General features: G+C 40.8%; 1 protein-coding gene across 1 annotated transcript in view; it reads left to right on the top strand.

Annotated features, from left to right (window-relative positions):
* Nucleotides 1–2428, top strand: part of LOC128692416 (kin of IRRE-like protein 1) — a 210038-nt gene extending 207610 nt beyond the window's left edge. The window contains exon 8 of the mRNA XM_053781588.2: nt 1–2428. This exon is cut by the window's left edge and continues 973 nt beyond it. The gene's annotated coding sequence lies outside the window, so the exon portion shown is untranslated.
* The last annotated feature ends 13766 nt before the right edge of the window (nt 2429–16194 follow it).

Raw genomic sequence — 16194 nt, 5'->3', positions numbered from 1 at the left:
AGATTTTACCCGAGGTATCGATAGAAAAGCTCTTTGTCATCATACCCCGTGATTCTTTCTAAGCTTAATTATAGGAATCAATGAAGCTTAGCTGCTCCAACAGCTATTCTTTCTAATTTTGATGAAGTCTATTTCCAAGGGTTGAATACATGTCTTGGTGCTTCTCGTTCGTCCCACATCGAGAATCAACTGAGCGCGTTAGTTGTGCTCGCTCTCGTCTCAGAAAGGGATACTCTCAATCTACTCTTTACGACTTTTTGACTAAAAGTGATTTATTACACCATATATATCTTTCTCTGATATCTCATAAGTTTATTTATCCCATAGTTTTATAAGAGTTTGGCGAGTTTTGTGAATATATTAGCAATAATGATAATGATGAAAATTAAAAATAATAATAATAATAATAATAATAATAATAAGATAACCGTTGATAGATGGAATGTAATAAATAATGAAAATATTATGAAAGGTCTTCACTAAATATAATAATAATATTTATTATTATTATTATTATTATTTTAATAGTGTATGACAATGTTTCGATTAGGTTTTGTAAGAGAATATCTTAGATCGGGATAAGTATCAAAATTAGTCTTGCGTGAGTAACGAACATTTGAAAAACAGAATTCATTATGAAGCAGTGTGAGGGAGGAGGTGAGGTAACGACTGGGGAGACGCTGGGTTGGGTTGAGCTAGTCTGAGAGCGTGGCAGTATAGTGGGATTTGTCAGTTCAGTGCAAATTGAAATGTTGGGTGAAGGGATGTGCAAAAGCAACCATTAGGAGGTGGGAGGGGTGATCTTTCATTTATAAAGATTTAAAATAATTGTAATAAGAAGCAATTGTTATATGCAGTAGTTGAGACAATGTGATAAATTATTGAAGTTTTATAATGGATGCAAAATGGATTCAAGATATTGAGAAAAAATATGAAGGTAATGTAAAGTAAATAATGAAAAGGTAAAGAAAATTTTTTATAACTATTTCTGAGTAAAACGTGTTATAAACAGAAATAAAACTGTGACTGGGGGCTTATTGTTTGCTTGGTGTAATCCTTAGCTCAAAACTAGTGGGGTCCAAGATCGATACACCCGGCACAGGTGAGACGCTGGATATGCTTCCTTGCGCCTGCTGCCTTTATTCCTCTAGCAGTAAGTAGGTACCCGAGAGTTAACAGACTGTTCTGGGTCACATCCTGAGGGACGAAATTAACTTAAGATGCCAAAATGCATATCCAGGGCGCTCTATATAGTATGTTAGTGATGTCAGCTAAGTCTCTATCACTAGTATTATGTACTTGTAGCAATAAATATTATTATTATTATTATTATTATTATTATTATTATTATTATTATTATAATGTTGAAGGGTGTTAAATGTATACCTAGGTCAAAGAAAATACTAAAAGTATCGGGAGAAAGTATAATAGTAAGGTTAAAAAGGGTGTTCAGGGAAGATAAGGTGTTATATTGGAGTCGTATATCTTTTTTACATATTTATACCTGTGACGTTGCAGTGAATTCCACAATCCGAATGAGATTTACAGACCTGTATACTGGGCTTAAGAGTGTTACCACAATAACGTTTTCTTCCAAGGGTGAATCCGAGAACATAAACACTCAAAATATGTTCAGGAAAGTTGGGCATTAATTACAAACACTTTGTTTAAAACTTGGTTCATTAGACTAGTGGATGTACGTGTAAAATTGTATATATGAACAAAAACCCAGCGTACTCCCTTCTCAGAAACTTTTAATGTGTTTTGTATTTATAAGTTACAATGCCTAAATGCTTATGTTATACAGTATGTAGATTTTGGAAGAAATTTTTTGATATAATTGCAATAAATGAGACCACAGGATACAAAACAGCACAGCACCGGTAATGGCCTATCCAAGATAGATACAAAGTTATGAAAATGTAGTCAACACCTTTACAAATGAGAGCGAACATTGAACAATATGTGACCGTCAAACACCTTAAGTTGAACACAAAGATGTCCCAACACTACAGTAAGGACCCAATTTCTATCCTAGGTAGTGTACGTGGGCTTTCACTGTAACAATAAACACACACGAAATCATAATAACACAATTGCAAACAAACCACAGTACTGGTGGAGTTAGAACCCACGGCAGGTGAGTCGTAAAACTTCAGGCCAGTGCGTAAGCAACTGGACCAGCTGGCTACAATAAGATCCATCCAACTACGTGTACTTTTACATCATAAGGAAGTTAGCAACCGGCCCCACTGTGTCCACAAATGCTAGTTTTTACTGATGAATCACCCTCCAGCGTGGCCGTGACAAACACTAGTCATGTGCCCACGGTACGGGTGGGGTTAGAACCCATGGGGAGTGAGTGGTACCATGACAGGAATGTAAGGCAAACATCCACAAGATATATATTTGGACCATGACAGGAATGTAAGGCAAACATCCACAAGATATATATTTGGACCCTATATAAGATCCTTGAGATGAAACCCTCATGGAAATGTGTATAGATCATATAAGAACTCTTAGATGTGAAGACTGAGAACCAGTCAGCCAGTAAGCCAAATGTTCACAATGAAACAGTGACAAGGTATGACACACAGGAAGGGACGGCCTTCTTCTCTAGATAATTTTCAGAAATTTCTTAGAATTTGGTATATGTGAACGGTAATCACAAAAACATCGTTCATTCACTTATAAAAGTATAGTTAAATGACTCACAAAATTATAATGACCTGATTGCAAACAAACAACTCTACGGTGGGGTTTGAACTCGCGGCGGGTGAGTCGTAAAACTCCAGACCGTCGCGAGTACCGTAGATTATAGTTAAATATCATACAACAGTGAGTAATGACATGGAGGTGCTACAGGTAAGAAGACAATGCCTCCTGCTGGACTTAACTTAGAGGGAAAAGCGTGGGAAGTCTAGAACGCAGTATTTTATCTTTTAAACCTGGCAAGATATCACGTCCACATCTCCCTCAACAAAATAAAATGAGTAAAATAAACTATGGCGATTCTGCACATGTACATACACACACACACACACACACACACACACACACACACACACACACACACACACACACACGCACACGCACAGAGTGAAGAGGCGGGGCCAGGAGCTGAGTCTCGACCCCTGCAACTACAATTAGGTGAGTATAATTAGGTGAGTACATGCACACACACACTACAACACCTAACCTGTCTAAGTGTCTCTGGGTGACTCTCCCTCTCCCTATACCCCCCTTCCACTCTCTTTCCACCTCTCCATCACACTGTCCCCCTCCTTCTCCACATTACAACTCCCCCCACACACAAACAGCCCACACACACACACACACACACACACACACACACACACTGCAGCACCTAGCTCATAAAAAATGGCGGCTCAGAGGGGAAGTTGAAGGCTCAGGGATCAGAGGACAATGGTTCTGGTAAGGAAGAATGACTGGAAGAGCAGTGTAAAAGATTGGAAGAAGGGTGGGAGAGCAAACTAGGTGAGCTTTTTACAAAAAATGGAGAAGAGGATGGAGGCAGAGAAGAAGAAACGGGAGTCACATGCCAAAGACGCAGAAGCCAGGATATGGGCCCTAGAATATGAGGTACATTAGCTGAAGCGAGTCACAGGGGTATTTCCAGAGGAGACAGCATCTGAAGCAGGTACACCCCTACTCAACAAACAGCCCAACAGAAAGGAAGGAGACATGACTTATGCTAAGGCTCTATCAGTCCACCAAGCAGGGCTGAGGAATGATGGGGGAGAGATGTTGGGGGCAGGGATAACAGTAAGGGAGGGGGAAGAAGGTGGAGAGATATTGGAAACAGAGTTAGCAGTAAAGGAGGAGGGAGAATGTGGAGAGGGTTATAAGCCCCATGTAGAGGCATGAACATGTCACAGAGAGATAAAGGAAAAAATAAAGGAGACAATGGCCATGTACAAACTGGACCCAGAGACACAGAGGGAACAGCAATGGGGGGAGGAGAAGAAGTCAGTGTTTATTCATGGGCTTCAGGAGAGCAAGGGGAAGACACAATAAAAGATGGCAGGAAAAAAAACAGGAGGTTGAAAACATCATCAGAGAAATAGCTGAGGAGAACATGACTGAGATAGTAAACTTTCAGAGAATTCGGTGGTACTTGAAGGGAAAAAATCGGCCTGTCAAACTGATTTTCAAGACAGAAATTGTGAGGAACAGGATTTTGCAAGAGAAACCACTGATGAAGGAATCATCTATATGCAAGAGGATGTTCCTAGACCGAGACAGAAGAACAAAACGACAGCAGTTGAGAGACAGGACACAGAAACGAAAGGGGCTAGGAAGAGAGATAGAGTCAGCATAGGACAACTGGAGAAGGGCAGAGCAACAAGAGCAAGCACACACTACCAAGCACATTATCCCAACATAAACCATAATCCACACTTACAGCCCCCACCCACACTACGCTGTAGAATCCCACAGCACACTGCCAGGTCCCACACCTTCACAGACCCCCCAGAACACAGTGTTGGAGAGAAAACTAAAGGTATGGTACACCAACATTAATGGAATAATGAATAAGTGGAAGAAGTGGCACGAAAGAGTGAAAGAGGCATCACTGGGCATCATAGCTCTCACAGAAACCAAGCTCACAAGAATGATAACAGATGCCATCTTTCCAACTGGATATCAGATCCTAAGGAAAGACAGATGGAACAGAGGGAGTGGAAGAGAGGCAATGCTTATCAAAAACCAATGGGATTTTGATGAACTGGAAAAAAGAGACAGAAGAGAAGCAAGAGACTGCATAATAGGAACACTTCAGTCAGAAGGTCCCAAGGTGGTAATTGCAGTGATTTATAACCCACCACAGAACAGGAGGCCAAGGCAAGAATATGATGAGAGTAATAGAGCGATGGTTGACGCACTGGTTGAAGTGACCAGAAGGGCTCATGCGAGCAGGGCAAAGCTGCTGATTCTTTGTGACTTAAACCACAAGGAAATCGACGGGGAGAACCTGAAGCCACATGGAGGCCCGGAAACGTGGAGGGCTAAGATGATGGAGGTGGTACTGGAAAACCTCATGTACCAACATGTAAGGGACACTACCAGAGAGAGAGGAGAGAATGAACTAGCAAGACTGGACCTTGTATTCACCATGAGTAGTGAAGATATTGAGGACAACACATATGAAAGACCCTAGGGGCCAGTGACCACGTGGTTCTGAGCTTCGAATACATAGTAGAGTTAGAAGTGAAGAGGGAAGCAGGAAGGGCAGAAAGAATGAAGCCAAACTACAAGAGAGGGGACTACACAGGCACGGGGTTCAGTGGGACAGAGAACTGGCAGAGAAGTCAGTAAACAAGATGATGGAATATGTGATAACAATATGCAAGGAAGCTGAGTAGAGGTTTGTACCCAAGGGTAACAGAAATAACGAGAAGGCCAGGATGAACCCCTGGTTCACTCAAAGGTGTAGAGTAGCCAAAACCAAGTGTGCTAGAGAATGGACGAATTATAGAAGGCAAAGGACCCAGGAAAATAAAGAGAGCAGTCGCAGAGCCAGAAATGAATATGCACAGGTAGGAAGGGAGGCCCAACGACAATACGAAAATGACATAATAGTGAAAGCCACATCTGACCAGAAGCTGTTGTACAGCCACATCAGAAGAAAAACAACAATCAAGGACCAGATAATCAGGCAGAGGAAGGAAGGAGGAGAGATCACAAGAAACGACCTAGAAATATATGAGGAGCTCAACAGAGGAGACAGAAGGGACTCCAGAAAGACAGAAAGGTGGGGTACACCTCTGTTAGACACAATACATACAACCGAGGAAGAAGTGAAGAGGTTGCTAAGCAAGCTAGATACCTCATAAGAGATGGGGTTGGATCAAATCTCTCTCCGGGTCCTGAGAAAGGGAGCAGAGGCACTATGTGTGCCACTAACAACAATCTTCAACACGTCTGTGGAAACAGGGCGACTACCTGAGGTATGAAAGACAGCAAAGGTCGTCCCAATTTTTAAAAATGAGACAGACACGAAGCATTAAACTACAGACCAGTGCCACTGACATTTACAGAATGCAACGACATGGAGAAGATTATCAGAAGAGTGGTGGAGCACCTAGAAATGAATGAGCTTATCAGCGACAGCCAGCACGGTTTCAGGGACGGGAAATCCTGTATCACAAACTTACTGAGTTCTATGACAGTGTGATAGCAGTAAGACAAGAGAGAGAGAGGGGTGGGTAGATTGCATTTTCTTGGACTGTAAGAAGGCATTTGACACAATTCCACTCAAGAGATTAATGCAAAAGCTGGAGGACCAGGCAGGGATGACAGGGAAGGCACTGCAGTAGATCAGGGAATACCTGTCAGCAAGACAACAGTGAGTCATGGTAAGTGGCAAGGTGTCAGAGTGGGCGCCTGTGACGAGCGGGGTTCCACAGGGGTCAGTCCAAGGACGGATGGTGGTTCTGGTATTTGTGAACTACATGACTCAAGGAATAGACTCCGAAGTGTCCCTGTTTGCAGATATTGTGAAGTTGATGAGAAGAATTCAATTCGACGAGGACCAGACAGAAGTACAAAGGGATATGGACAGGCTGCAGGCCTTGTCCAGCAACTGGCTCCTGGAGTTCAACCCCACCAAGTGTAAAGTCATGAAGATTGGGGAAGGGCAAAGAAGACTACAGATGGAATACAGTCTAGGGGGCGAGAAACCGCAAACCTCATTCTAGGGATAGGATCTTGGGTATAGCACCAGGCACATATGAGGCGCGCATAAACAAATAACTACTGTAGCAAACAGGCGCCTAGCAAACCTAAGAAAAGCATTTCGACATCTCAATAAAGAATCGTTGAGAACCCTGTACACTGTGTACGTTAGGCCTATATTGGAGTATGCAGCTCCAGTTTGGAATCCACACCCAGCCAAGCACTTAAGGCAGCTAGAGAAAGTGCAAAGGTTTGCAACAAGACTAGTCCTGGAGCTAAGGGGAATGTTTACAAAGAGAGGTTAAGGGAAATCCACCTGACGACAATGGAGGACAAGAGAGATATGGAGGATATGATAACGACATATAAAATACTGAGAGAGATTAACAAGGTGAACAGACAGGATGTTCCAGAGATGGGACAGAGCAACAAGGGGTCACAGTTGCAAGTTGAAGACTCAGATGAATCACAGGGATGTTAGGAAGTATTTCTTCAGTCACAGAGTTGTCAGGAAGTGGAACAGTCTGGGAAGTGATGCAGTGGAGGCAGGATCCATACATAGCTTTAAGAAGAGGTATGATAAAACTCATGGAGCAGGAAGAGTGACCTATTAGAGGACAATGAAGAGGTGGGGCCAGGAGCTGTGAATCGACCCCTGCAGCCACAACTAGGTGAGTGCACACACATGCACATACTCATAGTTGGGAGGAACAGCCAAGCACAACCACCTGCAGAACCACCCAAAGAACCCAGCAACCAAACTAACCCAAAACAAGCCACACTCCACACTCACAGCACCCTCCCCCCTCCTAACATAAACCCCACCTACACAGCAGCCTCCCACAGAACACTGCCAGATCTCCTACTCCCCCAGCCCCCACAAACCACCCCAGAATACAGTTTTGGAAAAGAAGCTGAAGGTATGGTACACAAATGCGGATGAAATGATGAATAAGTGTGAGGAGTGGCACGAAAGCATCATAAAGGCATCCCCGGACATCATAACACTCACAGAAACCAAGCTTACAGGAATGATAACAAATGCAATCTTTCCAGATTGATATCTGATCATGAGGAAAGATAGAGGGAACAAAGGGGAAGGGGTAGAGGAATTGCACTGCTCATCAAAAAGGAGTTAGAAGGAGGGTAAGCAATGGACTACATAATAGGAACACTCCAAACAAGAGGTCCCTTGGTGGTGATTGGAGTGATGTCATGAGAGCAATTTAGCAATGGTTCATACACTAGCTGAGGTGGCCAGAAGAGTCCACATGGGCAAGGCAAAATTACTATTTGTGGATTATTTCAATCATAGGGAGAATGACTGGGAAAACCAGGAGCCACATGGGGTACCAGAAACTTGGACTGTCAGGATGATGGAAGTGGTACTGGAAAACCTCATGCACCAACATGTTAGGGACACTACCACATAGAGACACAGAGAGAGAGGAGACGATGAACCAGCAAGATTGGACTTCATATCCTCCTTGAGTAGTTCAGGCATTGAGGACATCACATATGAAAGGCCCTTCGGAGCAAGTGAGAGAGGGAAGCAGGACGAGTAGGATGGGAGAAAAACTACAGAAGAGGGGACTAAACAGGGATAAGGAATTTCTTGCATGAGGTTTAATGGGAAAACGAACTGGTGGAGAAAATCAGTAAATGAAATGACTGAACACATGACAACAAAATGCAAAGAGGCGGATGAGAGGCTTGTATCCAAGGGCAACAGAAACAATGGGAAGCCCAGAACGAATGCTTTCTTTACCCGAAGGTATAGAGAGGCCAGGACTAAGTGCGCTAGATAATGAAAAAAGTATAGAAAAAGGACCGAGGAAAATGAGATCAGTTGAAGAGCCAGAAATGAATATGAACAAACAAGGAAGGAGGCCGAGCAGCAATACGAAAATGACAGCATTGAAAGCCAAATCTGATCCAAAGCTGTTGTACAGCTACATCAGGAGAAAAACAACAGTTAATGACCAGGAAATCAGATTGAGGAAGGAGGGGAGATCTCAAGAAACGACAGAAGTATGTGAAGAGCTCAGCACAAGATTTAAGGAAGTATTTTCAGTGGACTCAGAAAGGACTTCAGAAACCCTGAATGGTGGAGTACACTAACATGTGCTGAACACAGTACACACAACAGAGGAGGAAGTGAAGAGGATCCTAAGTGAACTAGATACCTCAAAGGCAGTGGGACCGGACATTTCTCTGTGGGTCCTGAGAGAGGGAGCAGAGGCAGTGTGTATGTCACTAATAACAATCTTCTTCTATCGAAACAGGGCAACTGTCTGAGGCGTAAAAAAGGGCAAATGCAGTCCCAGTATTTAATGAAGGAGACAGGCAGCATTAAACTTCAGACCAGTGTCACTGACATGTGTAGTATGCAAAGTCATAGAGAAGATTACCAGGAGAAGAGTGGTGGAGTACGTAGAAAGGTATTAGCTTATAAACGATAACCAGCACGGTTTCAAGGAAGGGAAGTCTTGTGTCAGAAACCTACTGGGGATTTATGACAAGGTCACGGAAGAAAGGCAAGAGAGGGGTGGATAGATTGCATTTTCTTGGAGTGTACGAAGCCTTGTTATACAGTTCCACACAAGATATTAGTAAAAAGCTAGAGGAGCAAGCAGGAGTAACAGGAAAGTGGAACAGTCTGAAGAGTGATGTAGTGGAGGCAGGATTCATACATAGCTTTAAGAAGAGGCATGATAAAGCTCATGGAGCAGGGAAAGAGTGGACCTAGTAGCGACCAATGAAGAGGCGGGGCTAGGAACTGTGACTCGATCCCTGCAATCACAAATAGGCAAGTGTACACACATAAACACACACACACACACACACACACACACACACACACAGCTCAACACTAATGTTAAAAAATTTTATGATAATAGGTAAATATATCTTGTGCACAAGATAAACGTTACATATATTACGATAACAAAAAAGTTGTGGAATTTACCCTGCACTAATGTCACCAACTAACACACTGTCTGTTTCAACAGTGATATGTCTCTTAAATAAAAAGTTGTCTGAGTGCTTGTATGCCAGGTTTTAGGCATATCATGCTGTGTGAGGTGGGCCCCTCAGGGAAGATTCCTTGATGTTGGTGAGGGGCTCTTGATTTAGGGAATTGGATCTGTGCTCCAGTTCCCCGAATTAAGCCTGAATGCCTTCCACATCCCCCCCAGGCGCTGTATAATCCTACTGGTTTAGCGCTTCCCCTTGATTATAATAATAATAATAATAATGTGTGAGGTGGGCGAATGGCATTTTTTAAATATTTAGTCATAATGATAAATATAATTTTTATAAATATAAGACAAATGTATAATGAGCATTTAAAACAGAATGTTTTTTATATATATATATATATATAAATTTCTATATTAAATGAGTTAGTGTGTACAGGTGCAGTAAGGATTTGAGTGGGATTGAAGTAAGAGAGAAAGTGATAGCTCTCACCTGTTACCTCGTTTGAAGAGGAAGAAGACTGAGAGGATGAGAGTAGAAAGGGTGAGAAGGTGAGAGTAGGAGGGGCGAGAAGGGGGCTGAATCTAACATGATTGAACAAGTTTGAGAGGTAGGGAAGGTGGTGTTGGTAGGGGAGGGGAGGGTTGTGGTAATATATCCTGTTAAGTGTGTTTGAGAGAAGAGTTGGGTCGTGGGTCATATCAATTTAGTATCTGTTGAAAGGCGGGAAGTGTGATTATATATGTGAATGTGTATGTGTGTACTCACCTAATTGTGGTTGCAGGGGTCGAGTTATCGCTCCTGGCCCTGCTCTTCACTGGTCGCTACTAGGTCCACTCTCTGCTCCGTGAGCTTTATCATACCTCTTCTTAAAGCTATGTATGGATCCTGCCTCCACTACATCACTCTCCAGATTGTTCCACTTCCTGACAGCTCTATGGCTGAAGAAATACTTCCTAACATCCCTGTCACTTATCTGAGTTTTCAACTTCAAGTTCTGAGCACTTGTTACTGTGTGTGTTTATACTTTAGTATCACTAGGACTATGGAGATCAGTTGTCTTCTTAATGCTGAAGGTATTAAAGAACCTTAATACCTTAAATCTGAACGAATCTGTGAGTCGTGTCTAATGTAATGAAACTGGGATTCATCTTGAGACAAAATCTAAAGTTTCTTAAAAAAATTACTCTGAAGTGTGTGTGTGTGTGTGTGTGTGTATATATATATATATATATATATATATATATATATATATATATATATATATATATATATATATATATATATATATATATATATATATTTTACACTACAGTTTTTAAACTGCAACATTAACACCCCTCCTTTGGAAGTACAGTGCCTGCACTCTGAAGGAGGGGTGTTAATGTTGCAGTTTAAAAACTGTAGTGTAAAGCACCCTTCTGGCAAGACAGTGATGGAGTGAATGATGGTGAAAGTTTTTCTTTTTCGGGCCACCCTGCCTTGGTGGGAATCGGCCGGTGTGATAATAAAATAATAAAATATATATATATATATATATATATATATATATATATATATATATATCAAAGCTCATACAGTTTTTAGTTGCTCTTTCTTATACATTCTATAATGATCTGAAAAATTTATAAATTATTGTAAAGTTTCTAAGAATTTTAAATGTTCCTAAAAATAAAAGTTTAAAACTACTGGACGCCTCTAAAACTTCTTCCTGTGTTTTCCTAACTAAACTGTAAATATTTTTTTTTAAATCTTTCTACCTTCCAGCAAAATAAATTTTTACTATGTTACTATGAAATACTTTTAGTTAATAATTGTCCTAGGGATCCAAGAATTATACCGTTACAGCTACGCTACCTACTTACCTACCTACCTCCTTATCTACCTACCTCCTTATCTACCTACCTCCTTATCTACCTACCTACCTCACTAAATACCTACCTAAAACCTGTGAACTGCTAACTATAACATCATATTTCGTTAATATAAGTAAATCATTAATGAAATTTTTAAAGTGGATTTTTTTTAACCTAAATATGACTTTTAGTACTAGTATTACTACTAGTAATACTACTAGTACTAGAACTGATACTACTACTATTACTACTGTGCTTATTACTCCTATATTATTACTTATTACTGCTAATATTATTATTTTTACTTTCACTGTTAGTACCATTAATACTACTCTTGAACTTTTAAGAGATTGATTTTTTTTATGTAATGCCAATTTGACAATATATATTAATTTTATTACTTTACGATAATGTGTAATATATATTGATTGGTATGTGCAGTTATTTTTACAAAATTTTGTACCATGTGATATTGCAGAAATATGTCTTTTGTGAAAATATGTGTTAATGGTTTCTTAAGATATGTAATGTTCAAGTTTATGAATAAAAGATGTAAATGTGTGAATCTTTAATAAACCTTTTATGTTGGATGTGTCGCTGGTTATTGAAGAGGCAAATAGCAATTATTTCACAATTTAATTCTTCTAAAATGTGATATCACAATTATGGGAATAACGAAGCAGTACTGAAGATGTCACAGATGTGAAGCTGTTGGTATGGACAGGTGCGCCAATTGAGAAGCTTCATTAAATTAAAAGTATAAATGAGACCTGTCACCTTCCTCTTTTCGAGAGGATTGACTTATAGGAGGCATAAAGGGAAGGGAGGTGCTCCTACTGAGGTGCTCATGGGCATTAAAAGTATGAATGTGGTCTGTCATCTTCCAACTCCTCCCCCACTCCTCATCAATGCCAATGAGATCCTTTTCACTTAATGTCTATAAGGTTACAAACATACAAAGTATGAAAACATTTAAAGTATGACTCAGTGACTAAGGGTTTACCCATCAGTAAGGAACCTGGAATACTGAGATATTATTACAGATGTTATACAATAACGGCTTATCACCTTGTCAGTGTTGTGTACTGTTTATAATATGTAAATATTAAATTGGAAAACTTCAACTTTTCCCTATGGTAGTAATGGTAGTAATGGTCATTGTGATGGAGGTGGTAATGACTGTGGTAGTGGAGGAGATAGTGGAGGTGGTGGAATGAGATGAAGGTGATAGTGTCAGCGGAGGAGGTAATGATGGTGAGAAGTTGCATGGGTGACAGAGAGAGATGAAATGTGCCTCAGGAAAATGAGGGGTAGAACATGGCAAGTACTAGTTGGGTAGGTGACGAAGAGAGGGGAGGATGGTGGCATATTTACCACCTAGCTTCACCCCCAAGTATCGCCGTCAAGGCTCATCAGCCTTTCTGGGAACATTGACCTCCCTGGAATTTAGTTATGAACAAGACCCTCTCTCAGACAAGTCTCACTCTCATTTGGGACCGGTGTAGCAGCCCACGTTAACCCCCTGCCAAACTACACCCGGGGTTAAAGTGGGCTAGCCTGTTTTATACCTCGGGGTATAAAACAGGCTAACCCAGAAAATACCTCTCTAATGCAGATTATACCCCCCACCCCTTGTGTTTTTCAATGTCCAGAGCTTTTCTCCATAATTCATATATTTTGGGCTAGACCAGGCTGCCCTGGAACCAACCTCTCTGGTTGGTGGAGACAGTAGTGAAGGGAATATGGTGGTGAGTGGTAGTGGTCAGGGGCTTGTAGGAGAGTTGTGGATGTGCCTGTCTGTTAATAGACTGCGTATCTATGAACGATTTATTCCTTTATGATTACACTTCCCTCGTATATTACCCTTACTATCGCCTGACAGAGGAGCCGGGGTAGTTCCTGCTTGGTGATCACCTAAGTGAAGAAAAATTAAAATTAGAGTTTGGCAATCTAAATAGAGTTGCTATGCCCTGTAAAAAATCTTTTAATTTCTTCAACTCTCCTTTGTTTTCTGAATGGGAGTGGTACTTCATCTCTCTCACTATCTCTTCTTCTTGTCTGGTTTCTTTTTATCAATATTATGTATGGAATTACATATGTTTTTATATGAATGAAAATAATTTTATCCTGGTGGTACTTTTCATTTTTTTTTAGTCCATTTTCATAAACACTTATACTGCGTTCATGAAGGGGACTTGGACTCTCCTTGTGACATGTAGAAACTTTGGGAATAATTGACAGTTATTAAAAGCAGGGATAGGGTTTAAGGGTGCTGACTGGATTAGTTTTTCAGGCTTTTATTTAAACATCACTGCTCTTCCCTAATGTTTCCTTACAGTCTCTCTCTCTCTCTCTCTCTCTCTCTCTCTCGTTTGATTACAGTTTATTTCTTGTTTATACCTTAATACAGTAACTACCTCTTTTTTTTATTGGTTGCTTTCCTCTTCTTCACTGGTAAATATTACTTCTTCGGTATGTCTTCTCTATGTTTCTCCTAATTCACTACCTAGAATGCCTTTGCTTGTATTTCATATCGAAGTTCACAGTCTACTTTTACTGTGTTTATGAATATCTTTAATATTTAATTTTCCCTATTTATGCCATCCTTCCTACGTTGTTCGATTTTCTCAAACATTTTCACTGTTTTGGAAATGTCTTTAATTCACTTCTGACTCCTTTATATTTCCTCACTGGGCCTTCTAAATCCCTTTGTTTCTTTCTTGGGGATGAACTCTCATTCTAATGTCTGAACTTCCATGTCAGTTTTCCATGGTTCATTTCATTTAATTAGTATTATTAATATTATTATGAAAGTTATTAATATTTATTCATCGCTATTCTGTTGATTTGAAACGAGTTCCAGATGTAATTCTTAGCTGAGTGCTGTGCAGACATTATGTTCATAAGCAAGCACTAAGACTGAGGGATCATGGAGTGCTTAGGAAGTGAGAGACAATAAAGTTTGATCTGAGGAAGGGGAAGGTAACTCCAATTTCTTGGATCATAAACACTTCCCTTGCAACGGAGGCACACCCCTCTTACCTGTGGCGTCTGTGTATTCTCGTATCGTATATCTGTAGGTCTCCCAGTAGGCCTCCCAGTAGGCCTCCCAGTGTATCATTTCTGGCTAAGCAGTTCCAATTTTTTTTTTGTTTCACTGGAGGATAAAACTTGCTGTCGGCGCAGGTCAATTACTTAATGACCGACAGGCGTTAAATACTAATCTAAAAATGTGACAGCACTGTTCCTCTTCCCTGGAGTATATGAAGTGTGAGATAAACAGTATTTCAAATTAGTTTATAGTTAAGAGCAAATAGCGTGACTATGAAGGATCAGGTGAGGTATTCACTATTTAATAGCTTGTTAATAAGCAGCACATGGGTATCTTTATGGTCACCTGGATGCTGCTGAAGAAACGTGCTAAACTGGCGAAAAGTTTTACCAATAAAGATTCGTAAATGTTCCAGGTGTTTCTTACGCATGAACTTAGTGTTACTGTTAGGTCATTGACTAATAATTTTTTTTCTTCCAACAGAGAAGTGTGTCGGTAATGTCTGGGAGGCGAGATTAGTGAAATACCATCATCCGTCACCACCGGAGCAACCACCAAGAACATCACTTTCAAAATCACCACCATTACTCCCACCACCATCAGCATCACCATCAGCCTGTCAGTTGGTTGTGGTTATCGTGATGACCAAAACCAACACCATCCTCACCTCCGATGGAAGTTGCAGTACCAACTTACTCCAAAATCAATACTTTCACGTCAACTCCTGTCACCATCTATCGCCATCAAAACCACCACCTCCACCTCCACCAGACCCTCGACAACCTCCCTCCCCCCTAGATACATTCACCACCACCAATGCCTCTTTCATTACCACATCTAGTTTCAATGTCACTTTCACAATTTCTCCAGCCACTACAGCCCAAGTCCACTTAAAGTACTGGCACCCTTTTCACTGTCACAGCCACCAATATCTCCACCTCCTCATCAACAACTACGACCATAATAACTACCACCAACGCCACTGCCATCTCTACCATAGATACTGCCACAATCACCATTACCATTTCTATCGTCACCACAGTCTACACCCCAACTACTATCGCCGCCTCTACCGCTAACACCACCAACATCAGCAACACCACTATAACTACAACCACTAACGTAAATACATTACCACCCATCGGGACTATAGTTAAACTAAAACTAAACACCATCTTTCTCAACCATCCAGTCATCTACCATTTACCCAACAGTCATCTATCATCAGTTACTCATTAGATACCAATTACAGGCAACTACCTATACCTTGTCTTCAGTCTCGACTGCTAGCATCATACATCAGCTATCTACCATATATCCATCTAATCAACCACACACAGCATTCCATTTATCATTCGACCAATAATCACAAACCATTAGTCACTAATTACGCAACTACCCATTAACCACCTCGCATCACATACTGTTAATCATTCAACTCAACATCGCAAGCAATTAGGTTATCAATCACTGATCAGAACGCAACTATCCACCAATCTCTAAAATGCCCAGTCATGACACTACGCACCAATAACCCCTACCATTATGACCAACCTTACTGTCACTAACACCATCGATACTATCTCCAGTTACAGTCCCCACCGC

The sequence above is a fragment of the Cherax quadricarinatus genome, chromosome 53 (genome assembly GCF_038502225.1).
Source record: "Cherax quadricarinatus isolate ZL_2023a chromosome 53, ASM3850222v1, whole genome shotgun sequence".
NCBI classification, from domain to species: domain Eukaryota; kingdom Metazoa; phylum Arthropoda; class Malacostraca; order Decapoda; family Parastacidae; genus Cherax; species Cherax quadricarinatus.
Note: the sequence above shows the minus strand (reverse complement) of the source record. Positions and strands in the feature narration are given on the sequence as shown.